At 40.5% G+C, this 25785-nt stretch overlaps 1 non-coding gene across 1 annotated transcript; it reads left to right on the top strand.

The window, feature by feature from the left end:
- The first annotated feature begins 21558 nt into the window (after window positions 1-21558).
- Window positions 21559-21630, top strand: TRNAD-GUC (transfer RNA aspartic acid (anticodon GUC)). Its single transcript has one exon. It is a non-coding gene; the product is annotated as a tRNA-Asp (tRNA).
- The last annotated feature ends 4155 nt before the right edge of the window (window positions 21631-25785 follow it).

Consider the following 25785-nt stretch of genomic DNA (forward strand, 5'->3'; position numbering starts at 1 on the left):
ATCTGCACAGTAAAAGGCTTTGGCGTAGTCAATAAAGCAGAAGTAGATGTTTTTCTGGAACTCTCTTGTTTTTTCTGTGATCTAAAGATGTTGGCAATTTGATCTCTGGTTCCTCTGCCTTTTCTAAATCCTGCTTGAACATCTGGAAGTTTTTGGTTCGTGCACTGTTGAAGCCTCGCTTGGAGAATTTTGAGCATTACTTTGCAAGAGTGTGAGATGAGTGCAATTTTGTGGTAGTTTGAACATTCTTTGGCTTGTTTTAAGATGAAATTAAAACATACACAGATTGTAGAAGCCAATGCAATAAGACATATGAAGAAGTTAGGTTTAAAAATAAAATGACAACTATTTAGAGCTCATAGCACTTAAAAATACTTTTATTCATTTATTTATTCATGGCTGTGCTGGGTCTTCATTGCTGTGAGGGCTTTTTCTCTAATTGCAGTGAGCAGAGGCTACTCTCTAGTTGCAGTGGGTGGGCTTCACACTGTGATGGCTTCTCTTGTTGCAGACCATGGGCACTAGGGCGCACGGGCTTCAGAAGTTGTGGCTTGTGGACTCAGTAGTTGTGCTTCCCAGGTTCTTAAGCATAGGCTCATTGGTTGCAACGCATTAACTTAGTTGCTCTGTGGCATGTGGGATCTCTAGATTAGGGATCAAACCTGTGTCTCCTGCATTGGCAGGCAGATTCTTTACCACTAAGCCACCAGGGAAGCCCCTAATAGCACTTTTAAAGGTGATTGGGTATATGGTTTACAGGCCAGAAATAATAGCTTTGTATATACCAGAAATAAACAACTGAGAAGTGTAATAGAAAAAAAACAACCTTCTGAAATACATAGAAATAAATCTGACCCCAAAATGGTCGAAACTTTTATGAAGAAAACTATAAAAATGTATTGAACAACATAGAAAAACCTTATAAATGAAAGACAGGATGTTAAAAACATAAATTCTCACAAAAATAATCTTGTAAGATCAAGGTAATCACAATCTAAATCATAAAAGATTTCATAATATATGACAAACTGATTCTAAAATTTAAAAATAAAGTGAATTTGCAAGAATAGCCAAAATAGTTTTAAATAGACAAGGTACTTGTAGATATCAAAGCATGTAATACCTCTGGGTAATTAAAATGTATTTACATAGCATAGGACTAGACAAAAATAAATCAATAGAGCATAATGAAAAGTCCTGACACTGATTCGTGTACCTATGGGAATTCAGTATACAATAAAAGTGGCATCTCAAATCAATGAAAGCCTGACTATTCAAAACCTCACATCTAGACAGCAGTTTATCAGTTTAAGTAAATAATATTATTACCTAATATACATCATTTGGAAAACTAATTTTCATGTGAATGAAAGATCTAAATGAAAAATATGGATGCAAGTCTTCATTTATGCAGAATATATAATAAATGCCTACAAACCAACAAGACAAAGATGTTCAACACAGTAGCAAAATGTGCAAAGAATAAAAACCAAAAGTTCACAGAACAGTAAACTCAAATGGTCAGTAAATCTAAGACTATATCCAATCTTCCTAGCAATTAACAGTGAGATACCATTTTCATCCATTAGACTGTCAAAATGAAAATTTTCTAAAACATCAAATGTTGACAAGAAAAATGTTTCTCCTAACACTACTCAAGCCACCAGATGTAACTTCCAGGTTATAGGAAATACAAGGGAAAAAATAATAGGTAAAATAATAACATTTGTTACTATACCATTTGAAATAATAGGACAGATAGAGAATAGGAGATAATCTAGAAGACAATCAACTTGATATACTTCAAAATCAATGTTTGGGGAACAAAGGTGGGAGTATTGTTCTAGAATAAAAGAGTCTAAAGAGACATAACAAAACCAGAGTTTCACAAAGGACCAAATTGACTCAAAAAGAACTGTAAAAATCTGAATAGAGCTATATAAAAACATTGAATTGATAATTAATTACTTTCTACCAGGAAAAGCCCAGGACAAAAAGCTTCACAAATGAATTCTATGAGATGTTTAAACAAAAGTTAATACTTGATACTTCACAAATTCTTGCAAAATTAGAAGAGGAGGGAACACTTCCTAACTCCTTCTATGTGGCCAGTATCACCCTGATACCAAAACCAGACAAAGACATTGCAAAAAAGAAAACTATAGACCAGTATCCTTTACAAATAACACATACAAAATCCTCAACAAAATAGAAGCAAATGAAAGCCATCAGCATATAAAAAGGATGGTATATCATGACCAAGTAAGATTTATCCCCCAAATTCAAGATTGGTCCAATATATGTAAATCAACTGACCTAACATACCACGTTAATAGAATAAAGGGGAAAATCCCACTCAATCTCAATAAATATTTAAAAAAGCATTTGACAAAACCAAATATTCTTTCATGATGAAAACACTTGAAAAACCAGAGATAAAAGGAAATCTCAACCTGACAAAGGATGTCTATGAAAAATCTTAATAAAGATTTCCCTATAAGATCATAAAATATGAATGTCAACTCTCACCGTTCCTATTCAACATTGCTTGGAGGTTTTAGCCAGGGCAATTAGGACAGAGGAAAAATGGTATCTGATATTGCAAAGAAGAAGTAAAACTATCTCTATTCATAGATATGATCATATGTGTAGAAAATTCTAAGGAAATCAGTAAAAACTTTTAGAATAAATCAATAAGTTTAAAATAACATTAAAAAAACTTGATTTTTAAAAAATACTTAGGAATATATCTACCTAAAGAAACTAAAGACCTATATATAGAAAACTATAAAACACTGATGAAAGAAATTAAAGAGGACACTAATAGATGGAGAAATATACCATGTTCATGGATCGGAAGAATCAATATAGTGAAAATGAGTATACAACCCAAAGCAATCTACAGATTTAATGCAATCTCTATCAAGCTACCAGTGGTATTTTTCACAGAGCTAGAACAAATAATTTCACAATTTGTATGAAAATACAAAAACCCTCGAGTAGCCAAAGCAATCTTGAGAAAGAAGAATGGAACTGGAGGAATCAACCTGCCTGACTTCAGGCTCTACTACAAAGCCACAGTCATCAAGACAGTATGGTACTGGCACAAAGACAGACATATAGATCAATGGAACAAAATAGAAAGCCCAGAGATAAATCTACACACCTATGGACACCTTATCTTCGACAGAGGAGGTGAGAGTATACAATGGATTAAAGACAATCTTTTTAACAAGTGGTGCTGGGAAAATTGGTCAACCACTTGTAAAAGAATGAAACTAGATCACTTTTTAACACCACACGCAAAAATAAACTCAAAATGGATTAAAGATCTAAATGTAAGACCAGAAACTATAAAACTCCTAGAGGAGAACATAGGCAAAACACTCTCCGACATAAATCACAGCAGGATCCTCTATGACCCACCTCCCAGAATTCTGGAAATAAAAGCAAAAATAAACAAATGGGACCTAATTTAAATTAAAAGCTTCTGCACAACAAAGGAAACTATAAGCAAGGTGAAAAGACAGCCTTCTGAATGGGAGAAAATAATAGCAAATGAAGCAACTGACAAACAACTAAAAACTCAAAACTATACAAGCAACTTATGCAGCTCAATTCCAGAAAAATAAACGACCCAATCAAAAAATGGGCCAAAGAACTAAACAGACATTTCTCCAAAGAAGACATACAGATGGCTAACAAACACATGAAAAGATGCTCAACATCACTCATTATCAGAGAAATGCAAATCAAGACCACAATGAGGTACCATTTCACACCAGTCAGAATGGCTATGATCAAAAGTCTGCAAGCAATAAATGCTGGAGAGGGTGTGGAGAAAAGGGAATCCTCTTACACTGTTGGTGGGAATGCAAACTAGTACAGCCACTATGGAGAACAGTGTGGAGATTCCTTTAAAAATTGCAAATAGAACTGCCTTATGACCCAGTAATCCCATTGCTGGGCATACACACCAAGGAAACCAGAATTGAAAGAGACACATGTACCCCAATGTTCATCGCAGCACTGTTTATAACAGCCAGGACATGGTAACAACCTAGATGTCCATCAGCAGATGAATGGATAAGAAAGCTGTGGTACATATACACAATGGAGTATTACTCAGCCATTAAAAAGAATACATTTGAATCAGTTCTAATGAGATGGATGAAACTGGAGCCGATTGTACAGAGTGAAGTAAGCCAGAAAGAAAAACACCAATACAGTATACTAACACATATATATGGAATTTAGAAAGATGGTAATGATAACCCTGTATGCGAGACAGCAAAAGAGACACAGATATATAGAACGGACTTTTGGACTCTGTGGGAGAGGGAGAGGGCAAGATGATTTGGGGGAATGGCACTGAAACATGTATACTATCATGTAAGATACGAATCGCCAGTCTATGTTCGATACAGGATACAGGATGCTTGGGGCTGGTGCACGGGGATGATCCAGAGAGATGATATGGGGTGGGAGGTGAGAGGGGATTCAGGATTGGGAACTCATGTACACCTGTGGCAGATTCATGTCAATGTATGGCAAAACCAATACAGTATTGTAAAGTAAAATAAAGTAAAAAAAAAAAAAAAAAGAAAAGAAAAGAAATAAAAATAAAGCTAATTAACAAGTAAAAAAATAAATAAATAAAATGGGGAGAAAATACGAATGAACGTTTTTCCAAAGATGATATACAGATGGCCAATAGGCTCATCAAAAATGCTCAAAATCACTAATTATCAGAGAAATGCAAATCAAAGCCACAATGAGACATCACCTCACACCTGTTAAAATGGCTATCATCAAAAAGTTTATAAATAATAATTGTTGGTGAGGAAGCAGAGAAAAGGGAACCCTAGTAAACTGTAAATTGGTGCAGCCACTATGGAAAACAGTAGGGAGGTTCCTCAAAAAAGTAAAAATAAGAACTATCATAAAATCCAGTAATTCCACTGCTGAGTATATATCTGAAGAAAACAAAAACACTGATTCAAAAAAATGCATGCACCTCCAATGTTCATAGCAGCATTATTTACAGTAGTCAAAGATACAGAAGCAACCTAAGTGTCTATCAACAGATGAATGAATAAAGAAGATGTGGTATATACACACACACACACAACAGACACAGGGTGGAATATTACTCAGTCATTTGAAAAAGAATGAGATCCTATAATCTGCAACAACACAGATGGACTTAGAAGATATACTTAGTGAAATAAGTCAGACAGAGAAAGACAAATATTCTATGTTATCACTTATATGTGGAATATAAAAAATATTCACAGATAAAGAGAACAAAGGCTTTGCAGGTGACACTAGTGGTCAAGAACCCACCTGCCAATGCAGGAGATGGTAAGAGACACAGGTTCAATCCCTGGGTTGGGAAGATTCCCCTGGAGGAGGGCATGGCAATCCACTCCAGAATTCTTGCCTAGAGAATCCCATGGACAGAGGAGACTGGCAGGCTACAGTCCAAGGGGTCGCAAAGAGTTGGACATGACTGAGCGATTAACACTTTCATTTTTCACTACTTTCAATAAAATATGCAATTAGCCTTGACTGGATCCTGGTTGCCAAAATAAAGCATTATAAAAGACATTTTAAGACTCTTAGGGAAATTTGAATGTGAACTGGATATTAAATGATATAAAGCTTAGGAAATTATTGTTAATTTTCATAAGGGTGATAAGATATTGTTTGAATGTAATTGGCATTTATGTAGGAGAATGTCCTTATTTTAAGAGGTCCTTGCTGAAGGATTTTGAGGGTTGAGTCATGATACTTACAACTTACAATGAAGTGGTTCAGCAAAAAATGATAGCTTGATAATGGATAGATAGATAAAACAAGGATGGTAAATGTCAACAATTATTTAATTTAGGTGCGGTTATATAGACAGTCATTATACTATCACATTTTTCTGTTTGAAATTTTTCAGAAGAAAAGTTTGAAAAAATATTTGCAAAGGATTGGGGAAGCATATATGTTTATACACTCTAAATTATGAAAAGCGACTTAAGAGCATGATTATAAAAAGTCCACCCACAAAATAATCCTCTATATTTGCATTGGTCTCTACATACATACATAAACATAGAGGAAAAGGTCCTAAAATACACACACCAAATGGAGGACACTGACAGCTTAAGGAGGGAGTGGGGAGTGAGATTGAATGTGATGATATCACATGTGAGACCAAAACTGAATAGAATGTAGTTAAAGAAGAATAGTGGGCAGAAAGAAGGACAATGAATTATGGTTTGTTTCAATCTCTAAAGATTGACAACAAACTTTCATATGAAGGGTTTCTTATAACAATTATATCCCTCATGTGGTATAGCAAGGAGTGGGGTATGAAGAAGCTCAGATTTTCTCTACTTTCGGTTCAAGGGCTCCTCTTGGTCAGTTCAGTTGCTCAATCATGTCTGACTCTTTGCGACCCCATGGACTGCAACACACTAGGCTTCCCTGTAAGTCTATCACCAACTCCCGCAGCTTGTTCAAATTCATGTCCATCAAGTTGGTGATGCCACCCAACCATCTCATCCTCTGTCCTCCCCTTCTTCTTCTGCCTTTAATCTTTCCAAGTATCAGGCTCTTTTCCAATGAGTCAGTTGTTCATATGAGGTGGCCAAATTATTAGAGTTTCAGCTTCAGCATCAGTCCTTCCGTGAATATTCTACCCTTTAGAATGGACTGGTTTGATCTCCTTGCAGTCCAAGGGACTCTCAAGAGTCTTCTCCAAGACCACAGTTCAGAAGCATCAATTCTATGGCGCTCAGCTTTCTTTATGGTCCAATTCTCACATCCATACATGAAAACTAGAAAAACCATAGCTTTGAGGTCTCCTCTAGTCCCTCTCAATTTGGCTGACATCACCCTTCATCTGGGTTCTGGTCTTAGCTCACCAGCAGCTGTCTTGGGGGCCCTGCTTACTAGAGGAAGGGGATTTTGTTCCCCAATCATGCTCTTCCAGGAGCACAGATTCTCATTCAGGAGGCCCAGTCTCCTGCAACAGTCCTGCCTGGTGACGGGGGAGGGAGTGCTGGTATTGCCTTCTTGAGTTTTCCTCTGGCCTAAATAGAACTGGGGACACATCCAAACTTTTTCTTGACAAATAATACAGCAGTGACTTGACTGAGAGAGAAACAGAACAATGGGAACAGAGAATGGAAGTAAAGGGGTGAGAGGAAGGGGAGAAGAGGGGAGGAAGAGGGAAGGGGAGGGAAGGAAGAGATGAATGTGAAGAATGGGACCATATGCCAGGTTTGTTCACAGATCAAATCATCTCATTATGTGGAGAATGCTTCTGTGGGCTCTGGTCAACTTAGCAGCTTCTGTTGGAGTTCTTAGTCTCTCTCAGAACATTTCAGTTTTATGGGCTGAGGTTTGTTTTCTAGCCTGGCGAGGACTTGTTTCAGGATGTGAGGCATGGATATGTGTGTGATTTTCTGGTCAGTATTGATGCGGATCTCACACTGGTCAGGGATGACCTAGGGCCATGTGGAGAGCAGTTGCTGCCCTGTTCTAGTCAGTGTCCTGAGTGGTTTCACAGGACTGCTTGGGGTAGTGATTCATTGTTGAGGCGAGAGGGACTTGAGACCTGACTCTGTTTACTATGTCCCTTGAATTATTGGGGGTTTCCCTGGTGGCTCAGATGGTAAAGAACCCACCTGCCAATGCAGGAGACACAAGAGATGTAGGTTTGAACCCTGGGTCAGGAAGATCCCCTAGGGAAGGCAATGGCAACCCACTCCAGTATTCTTGCCTGGAGAGTCCCATGGACTGAGGTGCCTGGTGGTCTACAGTCCATGGGGTCACAGGCAGTCAGACACAACTGAGCTACTAGCATTTTCACTTTCACTTGAATTGATGGAGACAGTGTTATGGATCTTGGTTTCATGAGTTCAGCCTAATGCTCTATGGATAGGTGGTGTGGGAGCCATGTTATAGGCTGACACCATACTCTTGGTGGACTCTGGTCTGGTTCTTGGGCTTTGAGGACTGGTACCAGCTATGTGGACCTGCTCTTGTCAGTCATTTCCTCAAGCTACAGTTGTGTGCACCGGCCAGATCATGGGTTGTCCAGATAATAGGAGCAGTCGTGAGTGGCTGGTCAAGCCAATAAGTGAAGTGGAGGCATGGTTATAACCTGTCACATGGTGTGAGGAGATGAATAAGTGTCTGGAGGGCTGCTCCATGAAGAGCTTGGTTGGGGTGTAGTCTGCTCAATAATAGCCCCCAAAGGGTCCATATAAGGATGGGGAGTGATGGTGCGGGCCAGTGGTTAGCACGCACTGCATACCTATACTGGAGTCTTGCTGGTTTGGAAGAGATTTGCCTCATGGCATGTGCACCAAGGTAGTAAGCTTTAGAGAGCTATATAATGTTGGATGGCAATGGTTGCAGGAGAGGATAATGTTCAAAATATTTAACAACAGATTCTGCATGGGCACTGGCCACTTGGAATATGATGCTAAAGCAGGCCTTATATCTTGGTTGTGAGATTCTGAGGAGGTCCAAGAAGTCTTAGAGAGGGCCTAGGGAAGCTGGGATGATGATGGGATGCACAAAGGGAAGGGATGATGATATAGAGAAGTAAGTATTTATCAGTAAGTAGGGAAGAATTTCAGTATTTGAACAACTGTTATGGCTATACTCATGTATTCTGGATGAATATTTGTCCTAGTTTTAAGGTTACTATTCTAAGCAAAGGCTGTCTGATGGCATGAGGCATTTTGAGTAGTGACAGGTGACTGCCTCATAGTTTGTGGGGAAACAGAAAAGGCAGGCCAAACAAGGCCTTTGCAAGCCCTAATTAACTGAAAAGATTTTGGAAGTTTGCCCTCATCTTTGTCATGCAAATGGAAATCATTCTAAACCATATAACAGGTGTTACAAAAATTCAAAAAAGTTCTGATTTTTCTTATCATGACTACTTCATTTTTTAAAATTAATTAATTAATTTTTTAAAATTTTAAAATCTTTAATTCTTACAGGCGTTCCCAAACATGAACCCCCCTCCCACCTCCCTCCCCCTTACATCTCTGTGGGTCATCCCCATGCACCAGCCCCAAGCATGCTGTATCCTGCGTCAGACATAGACTGGCGATTCAATTCTTACATGATAGTATACATGTTAGAATGCCATTCTCCCAAATCATCCCACCTGAGTCCAAAAGTCCGTTATACACATCTGTGTCTTTTTCCTGTCTTGCATACAGGGTCGTCATTGCCATCTTTCTAAAGTCCATATATATGTGTTAGTATAGTCCAAATCATCCTTCTGAGTCCAAAAGTCCGTTATACACATCTGTGTCTTTTTCCTGTCTTGCATACAGGGTCGTCATTGCCATCTTTCTAAAGTCCATATATATGTGTTAGTATACTGTATTGGTGTTTTTCTTTCTGGCTTACTTCACTCTGTATAATCGGCTCCAGTTTCATCCATCTCATCAGAACTGATTCAAATGAATTCTTTTTAACGGCTGAGTAATACTCCATTGTGTATATGTACCACTGCTTTCTTATCCATTCATCTGCTGATGGACATCTAGGTTGTTTCCATGTCCTGGCTATTATAAACAGTGCTGCGATGAACATTGGGGTACATGTGTCTCTTTCAATTCTGGTTTCCTCGGTGTGTATGCCCAGCAGTGGGATTGCTGGGTCATAAGGTAGTTCTATTTGCAATTTTTTAAGGAATCTCCACACCGTTCTCCATAGTGGCTGTACTAGTTTGCATTCCCACCAACAGTGTAGGAGGGTTCCCTTTTCTCCACACCCTCTCCAGCATTTATTGCTTGCAGATTTTTGGATCGCAGCCATTCTGACTGGTGTGAAGTGGTACCTCATTGTGGTTTTGATTTGCATTTCTCTAATAATGAGTGATGTTGAGCATCTTTTCATGTGTTTGTTAGCCATCCATATGTCTTCTTTGGAGAAATGTCTATTTAGTTCTTTGGCCCATTTTTTGATTGGGTCGTTTATTTTTCTGGAATTGAGCTGCATAAGTTGCTTGTATATTTTTGAGATTAGTTGTTTGTCAGTTGCTTCATTTGCTATTATTTTCTCCCATTCAGAAGGCTGTCTTTTCACCTTGCTTATAGTTTCCTTTGTTGTGCAGAAGCTTTTAATCAAAGAGGACACTAATAGATGGAGAAATATACCATGTTCATGGATCGGAAGAATCAATATAGTGAAAATGAGTATACTACCCAAAGCAATTTACAAATTCAATGCAATCCCTATCAAGCTACCAGCCATATTTTTCACAGAACTAGAACAAATAATTTCAAGATTTGTATGGAAATACAAAACACCTCGAATAGCCAAAGCAATCTTGAGAAAGAAGAATGGAACTGGAGGAATCAACCTGCCTGACTTCAGGCTCTACTACAACGCCACAGTCATCAAGACAGTATGGTACTGGCACAAAGACAGAAATATAGATCAATGGAACAAAATAGAAAGCCCAGAGATAAATCCACACACATATGGACACCTTATCTTTGACAAAGGAGGCAAGAATATACAATGGAGTAAAGACAAATCTCTTTAACAAGTGGTGCTGGGAAAACTGGTCAACCACTTGTAAAAGAATGAAACTAGATCACTTTCTAACACCGCACACAAAAATAAACTCAAAATGGATTAAAGATCTAAATGTAAGATCAGAAACTATAAAACTCCTAGAGGAGAACATAGGCAAAACACTCTCAGACATAAATCACAGCAGGATCCTCTATGATCCACCTCCCAGAATTCTGGAAATAAAAGCAAAAATAAACAAATGGGATCTAATTAAAATTAAAAGCTTCTGCACAACAAAGGAAACTATAAGCAAGGTGAAAAGACAGCCTTCTGAATGGGAGAAAATAATAGCAAATGAAGCAACTGACAAACAACTAATCTCAAAAATATACAAGCAACTTATGCAGCTCAATTCCAGAAAAATAAACGACCCAATCAAAAAATGGGCCAAAGAACTAAATAGACATTTCTCCAAAGAAGACATACGGATGGCTAACAAACACATGAAAAGATGCTCAACATCACTCATTATTAGAGAAATGCAAATCAAAACCACAATGAGGTACCACTTCACACCAGTCAGAATGGCTGCGATCCAAAAATCTGCAAGCAATAAATGCTGGAGAGGGTGTGGAGAAAAGGGAACCCTCCTACACTGTTGGTGGGAATGCAAACTAGTACAGCCACTATGGAGAACGGTGTGGAGATTCCTTAAAAAATTGCAAATAGAACTACCTTATGACCCAGCAATCCCACTGCTGGGCATACACACCGAGGAAACCAGAATTGAAAGAGACACATGTACCCCAATGTTCATTGCAGCACTGTTTATAATAGCCAGGACATGGAAACAACCTAGATGTCCATCAGCAGATGAATGGATAAGAAAGCTGTGGTACTTATACACAATGGAGTATTACTCAGCCGTTAAAAAGAATTCATTTGAATCAGTTCTGATGAGATGGATGAAACTGGAGCCGATTATACAGAGTGAAGTAAGCCAGAAAGAAAAATACCAATACAGTATACTAACACATATATATGGAATTTAGAAAGATGGCAATGACGACCCTGTATGCAAGACAGGGAAAGAGACACAGATGTGTATAACGGACTTTTGGACTCAGAGGGAGAGGGAGAGGGTGGGATGATTTGGGAGAATGACATTCTAACATGTATACTATCATGTGAATTGAATCGCCAGTCTATGTCTGACGCAGGATGCAGCATGCTTGGGGCTGGTGCATGGGGATGACCCAGAAAGATGTTATGGGGAGGGAGGTGGGAGGGGGGTTCATGTTTGGGAATGCATGTAAGAATTAAAGATTTTAAAATTTAAAAAATAAAAAACTAAAATTAAAAAAAAAACAACTCCTAGAGGAGAGCATAGGCAAAACACTCTCAGACATAAATCACAGCAGGATCCTCTATGATCCACCTCCCAGAATTCTGGAAATAAAAGCAAAAATAAACAAATGGGATCTAATTAAAATTAAAAGCTTCTGCACAACAAAGGAAACTACTTCATTTTTTAAAGTCACATTTCTAACTCCTTAAAAAGTTATTTGAGGGCTTCCCTGGTAGTCCGGTGATTAAGACTGCAGGCTCCCAATGCAGGGGGAAGGGCTTTGATCCCCCGTCAGGGAACTAAAATACCGCATGCCTCACGGTGTGGCAAAAAAAAAAAAAAAAAAAAGTTATTTGGTGCTGCTCCTGCAGTGCTGTGCCCTAAGCATATATGAGCTGGCCTTCTGGATAATGCAGCACTAATCTGGGGCACAAGACAGTTGACTTCCCTGGTGGCTCAGACGGTAAAGCATCCGCCTACAATGTGGGAAACCTGGGTTCAATCCCTGGGTCAGGAAGATCCTTTGGAGAAGGAAATGGCAACCCACTCCAGTACTCTTGCCTGGAAAATCCCACGGATGGAAGGGCCTGATAGGCTACAGTCTGTGGGGTCACAAAGAGTCGGATACGACTGAGCGACTTCACCTTACCTTAGACAGTTGTTTCACCAGGCATATGTGAACCCTGGTCTAGGAGATGGGTTGCATTACTAAGAGCAAAATGGCAGCATAAAGCCTGGTGAAGGTGAGAGCTGGCAAGGTCAGCTACACTGCTGATCCAACAAGGGAAGTCTCTGACCTGGCCATCCTGCATGAAGTGGTGGCTGGGTGGTCAAGATTGACCTCATGATATTCAGAGTGGTGGCATGGTGACAGATCCTGTAAGACTGGCTTCACTACACTGTAAAGTTCAATAAGAGCTCCAATCTGAGCAGCAGTTGCCTCACAGAGTTAAGATTGGTGAAGTAGGCCATGGAGGTCACTGTCAAGACTCCATAATGGTAGGGTGCACTCTGGTGGAGAGCAGGCTTGTCTCAGTTTATATCACAGCTAAGATGCAACCTCAAAAAGAAAGCTCTTATTCTGTACAGTTAGGGTATGGCTTCTCATGTAAGCAAGAGTTGCCTGACAGTATTGGGAGAGTGGGTGAGTGCCAGGAGGGCTGCTGTGTGGGGTTCACCACTGTGGTGTGGACCTTGGTCTGAGAAGGTACTGTGTGAGGTTATCCTGATCAGTGGATGAGATCCCTGAAGGAATGTGCCAAGATAAAAAGAAAGGGCTCTAAGATGGATAGGGCCTGCCTTGTGTTGTAGTATGGCACAGATGTGAGGGTCTTAGGTGGGGCACGCGTGACCCACTGTATGTACCTTGGTCTGAGAGTTTCCTTATTAAGATCCTGCCTAGTAGTATGTAGTGTGTCAAAAGTGCCTGGTCCTGGAATGGACCTTTAAGGATACTATATCCAGACACTTAAAACACACAAGGAACCAGTACTGTCAAAGGTTTGCTGACTGGTGACTACTCAATGGCTTATATTCCATCATTTAATACCTATGCATGCTAAGTCACTTCAGTCATGTCTGACTCTTTGCAACCCTATGGACTGTAGCTCTGTCCATGGGATTCTCCAGGCAAGAATACTGGAGTGGGTTGTCATGCCCTTCTCCAGGGGAACTTCCTGGCCCAGGGATAGAACCCAGGTCTCCCGCATTGCAGGCAGACGCTTTAACCTCTGAGCCACCAGGGAAGCCCAGTTTAAAGTATCTAACTTAAGGCTAATTTCTCTTCCTCGGTAATTTCCAGAGATGGTGGGAGAATCAGGGAGGAGGGAAGGAAGGAGGGCTGAGGGGATGTGACTCAGGTTTCTGAACTAGGCAGCTCAAAGAGCTAGGCTCAACCTGAGCCAGAGGAGTGGGCTAGATGGTACCTGCTGCCCCCATTACTCTACTCCCAAGGAGGAAGTTCTATTTGCAGCCACATGCTTGTTTGTCTTCCAAGCTTCCCAGTATCTTATTTTGCAATGGAGCTTGGAGCTGCTGAGGATGGATTCACATTATGTGTGTTTGGGGAAGGTCCACCTTTGCCTTGAAATGAGAGCTCAACCTTAGGGCCAATTTGAGACTTGGTCTTGAAATCTTGAAATGTTCAATATGGAAGACTAGGTCTAGAGAAAAACAAAAAGGGAGGAAATGGACCCAAGACCATCTTTTAAAAGCAATCTCTGTGAGTTTTTGGCTTATTGCCTGGAATGTTACAGAAATTAACCTCTTCCAGTGATAGCTAGGACAAGCTGAGTTTATCAATACAATTCTAAGATTTGGGATGGATTTTCAAACCTATTTTCATTCATCCACATATTCAACATATATTTTTTCATTTTTGTCAACACATATATACTGTGCACCTGCTATGTGCCAGGCACCCTTCGATGCTCTGGGGAAAGACATGTGAACAAGCCACACAGAGTCACTGCTCAATTGGAACATGCCTCTTTTAAAAAAAATTTTTTTTTCAGAATCCAAATCCAGACAGTTTTGTCTTATTCAGAAGGCAACAACCCATTGTGACCACCCAAACCCACCCCTCTCTTTCTGCTCAAACCCAAGGCCCAAAGCCCAACACATAGTTGTAAGTTTCATTTCACAAAGCAGCTGAGAGACTTGGGCCACTTGCCATTTTGTCCTGAGTCCCTACTTTATAGCACTATCCACCCACCCCTGGCCTCCAGGTTTGCCTTGTGGGGTCTAGACACTGACATAGGACAAATAAGCCCTTCAATTGAAACAAAATCATCATTGTCATGTCCTCATTAGGGACCCTATTATATACTCTCTGCACAAGTCCTGACACTGGCCGGTGCCAATCTGTCAAGGGAAGTAGAACAAACAGTCTCTGATAGGCTCTTGGCTCCCAGCAGGGATTCAGGATGAAGCCCAGGGTGAAGAATGAGACCTTGTTTACTGGCAGAGGGAGAGGGTTGGATAACACTCTGAGCTTGTTGCCAGCAGCTCCTTCTAAGCAGAAGGGCTGGCCCTAGAGGTCTGAGGACCTCATCCCAGCCCTGCTACTAAATTCCATGAGTGAGTTCCCTCACTGTGACAAGCCACATGTTGGCCATGAATACAAATTATAAGTGTTTTGACTGACAACATCAGCCAGCTTTACAAGAGGCTCTGCATGTCTAGAAGAGCTTGTTGATGCTGCATTGTCTCCGGTGGATAAGGGATCAGAAAGTGCACTTGTAGTGGGAAAACAAAATAGTGGTGATGACTTTATAGTTCAGTTCAATCACTTGGTTGTGTCCAACTCTTTGTGACCCTATGGACTGGAGCAAGCTGTCTTCCCTGTCCATCACCAACTTCCAGAGCTTGCTCAAACTCATGTCCACCAAGTTGAAGATGCCATCAAACCATCTCATCCTCTGTCACCCCCTTTTCCTCTTGCCCTCAATCTTTCCCAGCATCAGGGTCTTTTTCAAAGAGTTGGCTCTTCACATCAGGTGGCCAAAGTACTGGAACTTCAGCTTCAGGATTAGTCCTCCCAATGAATGTTTAGGGTTGATTTCCTTTAGGATTGACTGGTTTGATCTCCTTGCAATCCAAGGGACTCTCAAGAGTCTTCTCCAGCACTACAGTTCAAAAGCATCAATTCTTTGGTACTTTATAGGCAGGCTTCCCCTCCCCTCCCCCAGCTTTTTCTTCAATCATTCTGAGGCACTCTCCACTGCTTATCTTGATAACCGCCCCTGTGAGCAGTGAGGAGCATATGTTATGAAGCTGATACCAGGGAGGATGACACTGACTCCTCACAGCCCACGCTTAGGGCCCCCTGCTTGGGAAAGAATCCACAGGATTGTTCAAGGGAGGGAGTGAACTGTGGGGAAGAGGCTGGGGGAGTCAGAGATTATTATAATCCACACATTCTAGTTGTACATCCTGGGCGGTTTGAGATGTAATAAACAGGTCCCTTGAAATAAGAATTTTCTATACCCTTCAGTTGCTTTGTACTCTTCAAGGATCCTGCTGCCATTACTTTCAATTCTCATCTCTATGCTGATAAAATCTTCCACCTCTATCTCCTCCTCCCTGTAGGATTCTAGGCCCACATTGAAAGGCTCTGCCAGAAACCTCAGGGGATGAGTGAAACTCAGCGTGTTCTAAACCAAGCCTGTCATCCTTCCTTCCCACCCACCAGCAATTCTTCTCCCAAGCTTTCTGCTTTGATTTCATGGCAAGAATCTATGAAATTATCATTTATCCCTTCCTTCCACTCATATAACTTCCAGATAGCAAGTTCTACTAATCTATTCCTCCAACTCTTTTTTTTTTTGATTAATGAATGGATAATTACTTATTTCTTAACTGACCTGTGGTCCCAGTTTTGATACTCTGTAATAGAAATAGTGACCTAAGAAGCCTTCCAGTGTTTCCAGCATTGCATGTGTACATATTCAGTCATATCTCTTTTGTGACCCTATGGATCACAGGCTGCCAGGTTCCTCTGTTCATGGAATTTCCCAGGCAAGAATACTGGAGTGGGTTGCCATTTCCTCCTCCAGGAGATCTTCCTAACCCAGGGATTGAACCCACAACTCTTGCGTCTCTTGCACTGCAGGCAGATGCTTTACTGCTGAGTCACTGGGGGAGACCATTTCCAGTATTAAATGCCCTGAAATGAAATCTGGGTGGGTTTGATCTGATATTGATATTTTTTTCCAATTTTGCTTCCTATTATCACCAGTTTAATTAAAGGGACTTTACTGCCTGTTGCATCACTGCAGTAAATGCTCTGCTGCCAATTAATTTATTCAACATTCATTCAATATATATTTATTGTATGTTTACTACATGCCAGGTACTGTTCCAGGCATGGAGAATACAAGGGCAGATGAAACAGAAAAGGCTCCTATTCTCATGGAGCTCACATTCTAGTTGTGTGTCTGGGTGGTGGGGAATAAACACTTAAAGAACAAGATAATTTGATAGAGATAAATACTATGAATAAAATAAAACAGGGACTTTCCTGGTCATCCAGTGGTTAAGAATCCACCTTCCAATGCAGGGATGGGTTCAGTCCCTGGGTGGGAAACTAAGATCCCACATACTGTGGGGCAACTGAGCCCATGCACTGCAACTAGAGAACCCATGTGCCACAACTACTAAGCCTGTGCGCTCTAGGGCCTATGCTCTACAACAAGAGAAACCCATGCATCGCAACTAGGGAAAGCCCTCTAGCCTCAACAAAGAGCCCATGCACTGCCACAAAGACCCACCACAGTCCTCCTCCCAAAAAGAAAAGAAAACAGGCTGATGTATTAGAAAGTGATAGCAAGGAAGGAAGTGGCCATTACAGGCCTTTCTGAAAAGGTGACATTTATGCTGAGTCCTTAATGACAAGAAGACATCTATCACATGTAGAGAATTATGAGATCAGCATTCCAAATAGAGAGAGGAATTGGCACAGAAGCCCTAACGGACTTGTTTATCAAATAGACAAGACAGTGAGACTGAAATATAGGGATCAAGAGGGAACTGGCACAAGCTGAGGCTGAAGAATCATGCAGGGGCCAAATCCTGTAGGGCTCTTATATGTCACTGGAAAGAGTTTGGATTTTATTCTAAGTGAAATGAGAAGTGATGGTTTCAAGCAAATGAGTGATGATCTGACATGTTTAATTAGATTTTTAAAAATATTTATTTATTTATCCATTGAGCCTTTGCCCTGAGTCATGCCTATTGAAAATCCCAGGTTTCAGTACCTTGCTTGATGCCCCAACAAGAAATGATCCCTTCTTTTCCTGGTGCAGTTCTTAAGGCCTACAGAAAAAAACTACAACCATGAGCATTTATATAGTTTCAGCTTATAAGGTTATATGCATGTTCTTATTTAGACTCATAGTTAACACTGCCCTGTCCTATAACCCGTTGAGTTTATGTGTCTCTCCCCCTTAATGTTCAACTAACTCTCTGAGATCAGGGACTAGGCCTTATGCCACAAATATTCATTGATATCTATTACTATGTGTAGAGTGTGAAATGACATCATATCTTCATCTATACACAGATATATCTCAATGCAGTCAACTTGTTTTGAAAGTTAAAAAGCATCTAGAATTTCTATAAGGAATCCCTTATGGCATTCACCTCACAAGCTATCAGTTTAAAGAGGCCTGAATCTTATTATGGTGATCAGATTGAAATGTATAGACATATCGAATCACTATGTTGTGTAAAACACACTTATAATGGTGTTGTAGGGCCATTATAATGAAAAAGCAAACAAACACATAAACCCATAGAAAGACAAGATATTTATGGTTACCAGAGGTGGGGTGGGGGAGGGGGAATTAGATGAATGCAGTCAAAAGGTAAAAACTTCCTGTTATAAGATAAATACGTACTAGGGATGTAATGTCGGAGAAGGCAACGGCACCCCACTCCGGTACTCTTGCCTGGAAAATCCCAGGGACAGAGGAGCCTGGTGACCTGCCGTCTATGGGGCTGCTAAGAGTTGAACATGACTGAGGCGACTTAGCAGCAGCAGCAGCAGCCACAGCAGCAGCAGGGATGTAACGTACAGCATGATAAAGATAATTAACACTGCTCTATGTTATCTATGAAAGTGGTTAAAAGAGCAAATCCTAAGAGTTCTCATCACAAGGAGAAACACTGCTTTTCTTTTTGTTTAATTTTGTGTCCATATGAGATGAGATAGGCTTCCCAGGTGACTCATTGGTAAAGAACCCTTCTGCCAATGCAGGAGATGCTGGTTCTATCCCTGGGTTGGGAAGATACTCTGGAGAAGGGCATGACAACACACTCCAGGATTCTTGCCTGGAGTGGATTCTTGCCATACAGAGGAGCCTGCTGGGCTACAGGGGGTCACAAAGAGTCAGACACAACTTAGTGACTGAGTCCACATGAGCATGAGATGATGGATGCTCATGAGACTTATTGCGGTCATCATTTCATGATGTGTAGCATCAGGTCATGATGCTGTACTTCTTTAAGGGGTATTGCTGTAAGGCAATCATATCTCAATAAAACTAGTAGATAATAAATACAAATAGGCCTGTCTCTCATTCACTGGGGACTGAGTACTGAGCTTCCACCCCTTCACGTGGCTGGGTGCTGTGTCATATGTGCGTTCTAGGGCACAATTATGGTTATGACTCAGCATGCTGAAAGCTGTACATAATAATATGGAATTGCAGCATTAGTCAAGTTCTGCTGCATTAAGGGGTTACAAACACTGAGACAATTCATATAGGAAAGATAGGGGAATGAAATACTCATTAATATCTATTATTTGTAATAATAGCTATTTTTTTTAATGTTTCAGTACTATTCTGAATTTTTTTCATCTAAACAGGTGTTAGCCATATCTTTAGTTACAGATGTAGAAACTAAGGCACATCCAGGTTGAGTGACTTGGATGAGTCACACAGGTGACAAGTTGCTGAGTTGAGATTTGGGACACTCCACCCCATTTGTAGGGCTTACCAGGTGGCACAGTAGTAAAGAATCCGCCTGCCAATGCAGGAGATGCAAGAAACACGGGTTTGATTCCTAGATGTGGCAGATCCCCTGGAGAAGGGAATGGCAACCCACTCCAGTATTCTTGCCTGGAAAACTCCATGGACAGAGGAGCCTGGCAGGCTATAATCCACGGGGTCACACAGAGTCAGACGTGACTGAGCACGCATGTGCCAAACTGAAGCCCAGTGAAAGGAAGTGGCTTGTTTAAAGTCATATGCTTGTTGGACCACAGGCTTCTCATGCCTCACAGAGTAATCCTTCCCAACAACACTTCACTGATGGCAGGGAAAACAAGTGGATGGCACACCCTTTAGGGCTTGAGCCATTCTGACCTTTTCTTTTGGTGACAGCAAATGAGAACAGTCAATGCATGTAAAACACGTGCCTAGCAAATAGTAAACATGCAGTAAATGGTAATGGCCTTCTTGCCCTCTCAGTCTCGGCTCCCACATAGCTCACTCTGCCCACCATCAGCCAAGGATCTCTTCTGGCTCGCAGTTGAGCAGGTTAGCCAGGATGACCCTTATTAACAATAAGAGATGAGATTACAGACTGAAACTTAGATCAGTAAATGAGAAGGCCAGACCACCTCAGCTTAGTGGCATGGCAGTGGCAGAAACAAAAGCTAAGAAGCAGGGTCAAACAGAGGTGACTAGTGTTGAAAAATTTCTGTCCGCTGGAGCACCAGACAGGCATCTGGTAGCCAGTGCAACTCATGAGCTGCCACAACCCCCACAGCCTAGCCCAGCTCTGGACCATTGAAACAGCAAGTGGGATACAGGGAAATCAGCCATGGAGGCAGTTGCCTAGAATCTTGAGACCATAATCTTGAGACTTTCTAGGGGAAAATTAATTTTTCTCATTACACCAGTACCTCTATAGCTGGAAGTGTGTAACTAGGCGTGATTGTTGGTGAGACAGGTGGCCCTTATTTAATAGAATAGACCCAACTTTTGTTTGGCAAATCCAACCAATTATCTTCCTTTCTCAACTTCCCAATTATCTTCCTTCTCATTATCCTGGGAAACATCAGATTGAGTGCAATCACATCACACTTAGAGGGATAGCAAATTTAGTGAAATCTCTTATTTATATGAAAAAGAAACCCATAACCATATGCTAAATTTGCCACAATTTTTCTCAAATATCAATAGAAATATTGTGCTCAAAACATCAGAAAATAGAACTGTTGAAAATAAAAGTATAACATAATCCCAGCAACCGGGCAATATCTGCCAATAACATACTGGGAAGTGTTAGCAGTGTGGTTCTGCTTTTAACTAGTGTCAAACCACCTTACTGCTTCCAAATTGACATTCAAGGTAATTTCCTATACATTTTGGGCACTTTGCCCATTGCTTCCCCTTGTTGGCCACTTTCCAGACATCTGTGCCTGATTAAACCTGTAGCATCTGATGAGGATCCTTGGGAAGGAAAGCTAACAGTGCCTAAGATCTAAAGTGGCAGTCAATTTCATTGTGGAAGGCAAAAGAGGAGAAAAGAGCTAAAGGAGTCTGTGGCTGGGGTGTCTGTCGCCTAGGCTTCCCTTGCAGAGGTTGTGTAGACAGATTGTAAGCTTTCATGTCATATGTCATAACTGGAATCATTCATCTTCTAGACATTTCTGAGACTCCAATGCCAGCCCCCCACTCTCCTCCCAAAAGGCTTATTTTCACAATCTCCATGATCTAGCTTAGGTGGGCAATGCCAAAATGGCAGGTTTTCTTGGAGTTTCTGTTCCACTAACCTGCAAAATGCATTCTAAGATCACATTCTCATAGTCACAGATGACAGCACAGATGGAAAAATTAACACTTATGAGTTAAAGCACTCCAGAATTCTGGTATGCACATTCTTCAAAGCCGCACCTGAGGGACTGCTACTACAGTGTAGGAGATGATGATAGATGGGAGTAACCAACAAAGCATCCATTATTTGCCAGCGACCACTTATCTCCTTATTTCTATGGTAACATCCAGGGAGTGACCAGGGTACTTGGACAGAAAAGAAAAGAAAGGACCAGAAACCTTGATACCGCTGCTTTTGAAAAGTTGCCAACTCTCTTTCTAGGGGTTCCTATGCAAAACAGAGTGGTTAAAGACCAAATTAATAAAGCAGGTCTTGGGAATTCCCTGGTAGTCCAATGGTTAAGACTTGGCACTGTCACTGCCAGGGCCCAGGTTCAGTTCCTGGTCGGGGAACTAAGATTCCATAAGCCATGCAGCATGACTCTCCCCTCCCCCCCAAAAAAAAGGAAAGAAAAAAAAAAGCAGGTCTTGTTCTTTGTTGATGTGCTATTAGCAGCCATTGAGTGAACATAGAAGGAAAATGAGGAGCAACTGAAAGCCACATTCTCAGGATTTGTCAAGAGAAGTGGGTAGCAAAAAAAGAAAAAAAATGGAAATTATCTATTATGTTAGATTATGTGTCCATTCTCAAATGTTCTAATAGGAGAATATATTATAATATAATAAATTAATCTTTAAATGCTAAAAAGAAGAGTAAGGGGTAGCACATTGGGGAACAACACCCCTCCATTGTTTGGTAATCTGGTGATGACATGGTGGTAGAGTACAAGAGATACATGGTGGAAGCCTGAATTCTCCTTCAAACTCAGTCATTATTTAACTGTGTGGCTCCAGGCAAGTAAGTTCCTCATCCACGAAAATTGACACAATTTAGCCTCCCAGACTATCTGTCTACTTCAAAGCATGATGACAAAATTGCATTCAGTATACTTTGGTTTCTTATACTGTTTGAAGCCATCAAAAATCTCTGGATAAATATATGTTTTTAAAAAATGTCTTAAAATCAATAAAGAACCACATTAATTATGAACTATCAGAAAGAGAAATTAAGAAAACAATCCCACTTAAAATTTCATCCAAAAAACAACAAAATACCTAAAGAATAAATTTAACCAAGGAGATAAAAGACCTGTACCCTGAAAATGACAAATCACTGAAGAAGGAAATGGAAGAAGAAACAAATAAATGGAAATAAACTCAGTGCTCATGTGATGGAGCATGGGTTGCTTCTTAAAATGTCTATACTGCCCAAAGTGATCTACAGATTCAATGCAATTGCTATCAAAATTGCAATGGCATTTTCCACAGAAATCAAACAAAGATTCCTAACATTAGGATAGAACCACAAAAGACTCAAATGGCCCAAGCAATCTTGAGAAAGAAGAACAAAGTTGGAGATGTGCTCCTTGATTTCAAACTATATTACAAAGCTATAGGAATGAAAGCTGTATGGTATTATCATAAAAAGGACACATAGCATCAAACCTGGACTGGCGATTCATTTCACATATGATATTATACATGTTTCAATGCCATTCTCTGCCGGGAGCCAGCACGAGGAGTCCCACCTGTGGCAAAGGTCATGAGGTTAAGGGGTCCAACAGGCAAAGGCGAGTCAGGCCTTAAGGGAGCCTTGCTGAATTTTCTCGAACATCTACCCCCAAAACCAGAGTCTGCCTGCTTTATTGTACTGTGCTTTCCACTCTTCTGACATAACAGGGGGCTATCCCCAACCACCTTTCTCTGGAAAAAGTTAACTTAGAGCTCCAATTGACAGTCTCCTGCATATGAAAAGAATCTTTCATCTCATACCCCTTTGATGGCTCTCTAACTTGCCTGACAGGTTTAACTACACATGTGAATTGTTTACGGCCCCCAACCGCGAGAGGCACAAAGCTTAAAGCATCTTAAAGATATAGAGCCTTTTCTAAAGAGCTAAAAATTATATTGGTGATGGGTTTCACTGTTGAGTCAATGACTGCTGCCAGACCTCCATATTCTTCATCTTTTAGGCACCTGGAGGATATTATTCAATGTAATTGGGATATAGAAAAAGGAATATAGTAGTTTTGATGTTAGCAACACTAGGCTTTTGAGTTAGTAAACTTTCTCTTTGTTATAAATCACTGTACTCCACTTTCTTTGTTATAAATCGTTGTGTCCTTGCTATGTAAGAATGTAACCTTAATTAGTGCTTTCTGAGAGTGGCACCAGACTTTTGGAAAGAACAACACTTTTAAGACAAATAAGTTTTCTAGTTGACAGACCCTTATCAGAAAAGGGCCGTAAAATGTTAATAGGCCTCCTGTCCAGAAGATGATGTAAATCACCTAAGACTTGTGTATACAGCTAGGTATGCAAAGAGAAAGCCTGGTCTCGATAAGAGTCAGGGCTGCTGACGCTGCATAACTTTGTATTATCCATTGATCTCTATGTACAACCAAAAGTATAAAAAAATTTCCCAGACAATAAAGGATGGACCAGTCACTGGAAAGACTGGTTTCCCCCGTGTGGTCTTTTCTCCTCTTCTTTTCTGGCTGAATTCCCATCCGGGGCATGGAGGCTCACCATGTCTACTTACTTGCCCTGGCTTCTAAGACCCACGTGAGAGGGAGCCCAAGGCGGGGCACCCTCCGCTATTCAAGTGGGCGCCGGTGGCCTATGTAGATGGTGCAGACCTCTTGTCTTGAGGTTTTATTAGCTTTCCACGTAAACCAAGTTATTAAGCATCTTTTCTCCACTAATTTTCCTACTACACTATTCTCTCCTAATCTAATCTTATATTTCTAATTAAATAATTTTTTCTAAGATGCCAACTCTGTTTCCCCTTTGAATTACCCTGGATCCATCGGGGCTGGACCCCGGCAATTCTCCCAAATCATCCCACCCTCTTCCTCTCCCACAGAGTCCAAAAGACTGTTCTATACATCTGTGTCTCTTTTGCTGTCTCACAAAACCAATACAATATTGTAAAGTAATTAGCCTCCAATTAAAATAAATAAATCTATATTAAAAAAAGATAGATCAATGGAACACAAGAAACAGCCCCAAAATAAATTCATGAATTTATAATAATTCAATTCAATTCAATGGCGACCGCATGGATAGTAGCCTGCACCAAGCTCCTCCTTCCATGGGATTTTCAAGGCAAGAGTACTGGAGTGGGTTGCCATTTCCTTTTCCAGGGAATCTTCCCAACCCAGGGATCGAACCTAGGTCTCTCACATTATAGACAGATGCTTTACCGTCTGAGCCACCCTATTATTTTATGACAAAAGAGCCAATTATATACAACGTGGAAAGGACAATCTCTTCAATAAGTGGTGAGAAAATTGGATAGTCACATGAAAAAGAATGAAATGGGACCACTATCATATAATACACAAATTTTAGATCTAAATGGAATCAAGACTTGAACATAACATTTGAAATCATAAAGCTCTTAGAAGACTACAGAGGCCATGAGCTCATTAACACACATCTCAGCAATGATTTTCTTGGCTCTGACACCAAAAGCAAAGGCAACAAAAGCAAAAACAAATAAAGGGAACTACACTAGACAAAAAATTCTGCACATCAAAGAGAACCATCAAAAAAATGAAAAGGCAACCCACCAAATGGAACAAAATATTTGTAAATCATATATCTGATAAAGGATTCATGTAGCCATGAAATTAAAAGATGCTTGCTCTTGGGAAGGAAAGCTATGACAAACCTAGACAACATATTCAAAAGCAGAGACATCACTTTGCCAACAAAAGTCCATCTAGTCAAAGCTATGGTTTTTCCAGTAGTCATGTATGGATGTAAGGATTGGACCATAAAGAAAGCTGAGTACCAAAGAACTGATGCTTTTGAATTGTGGTGCTAGAGAAGACTCTTGTGAGTCTCTTTGACTGCAAGAAGATCAAACCAGTCAATCCTAAAGGAAAGCAACTCTGAATATTCACTGGAAGGACTGATGCTGAAGCTGAAGCTCCAATCTTTTGGCCTCCTGATGTGAAGTGCCAACTCACTGGAAAATACTCTGATGTGGGAAAGACTGAAGGCAAAATGAGAAGGGAGTGGCAGAGAATGAGATGGTTAGTATCACCAAGTCAATGGATGAGTTTGAGCAAACTCTGGGAGATAGTGGAGGACAGAGGAGCCTAGTGTGCTGCAGTCCATGGGGTCACAAATACTTGGACGTGACTTAGTAACAGGACAACAACAAACCAAAATATATAAAGAACTCATACAAACTCAATAGCAAAAAACAAAACAAAACAAAACAAAAACAATCCAATTAAAAGTGGGCAGAGGATCTGAACAGACATTTTTCCAAAGAAGGCATACAGATGCCGAATAGTCATATCAAAAGATGCTCAACATCACTAATCATCAGGGAAATCAAAATCAAAATCACAATGAGGTATCACCTTTAACCTGTTAGAATGACTATTATGAAAAAGACAAGAAATAATAAGTGTTGGCCAGGATGTGAAGTAAAAGGAATTATATTGTTGGTGGGAATATAAACTGATGCAATCACTATGGAAAACAGTATGC

Source organism: Ovis canadensis, chromosome X, assembly GCF_042477335.2.
Source record: "Ovis canadensis isolate MfBH-ARS-UI-01 breed Bighorn chromosome X, ARS-UI_OviCan_v2, whole genome shotgun sequence".
In the NCBI taxonomy this organism is placed as follows: Eukaryota; Metazoa; Chordata; class Mammalia; order Artiodactyla; family Bovidae; genus Ovis; species Ovis canadensis.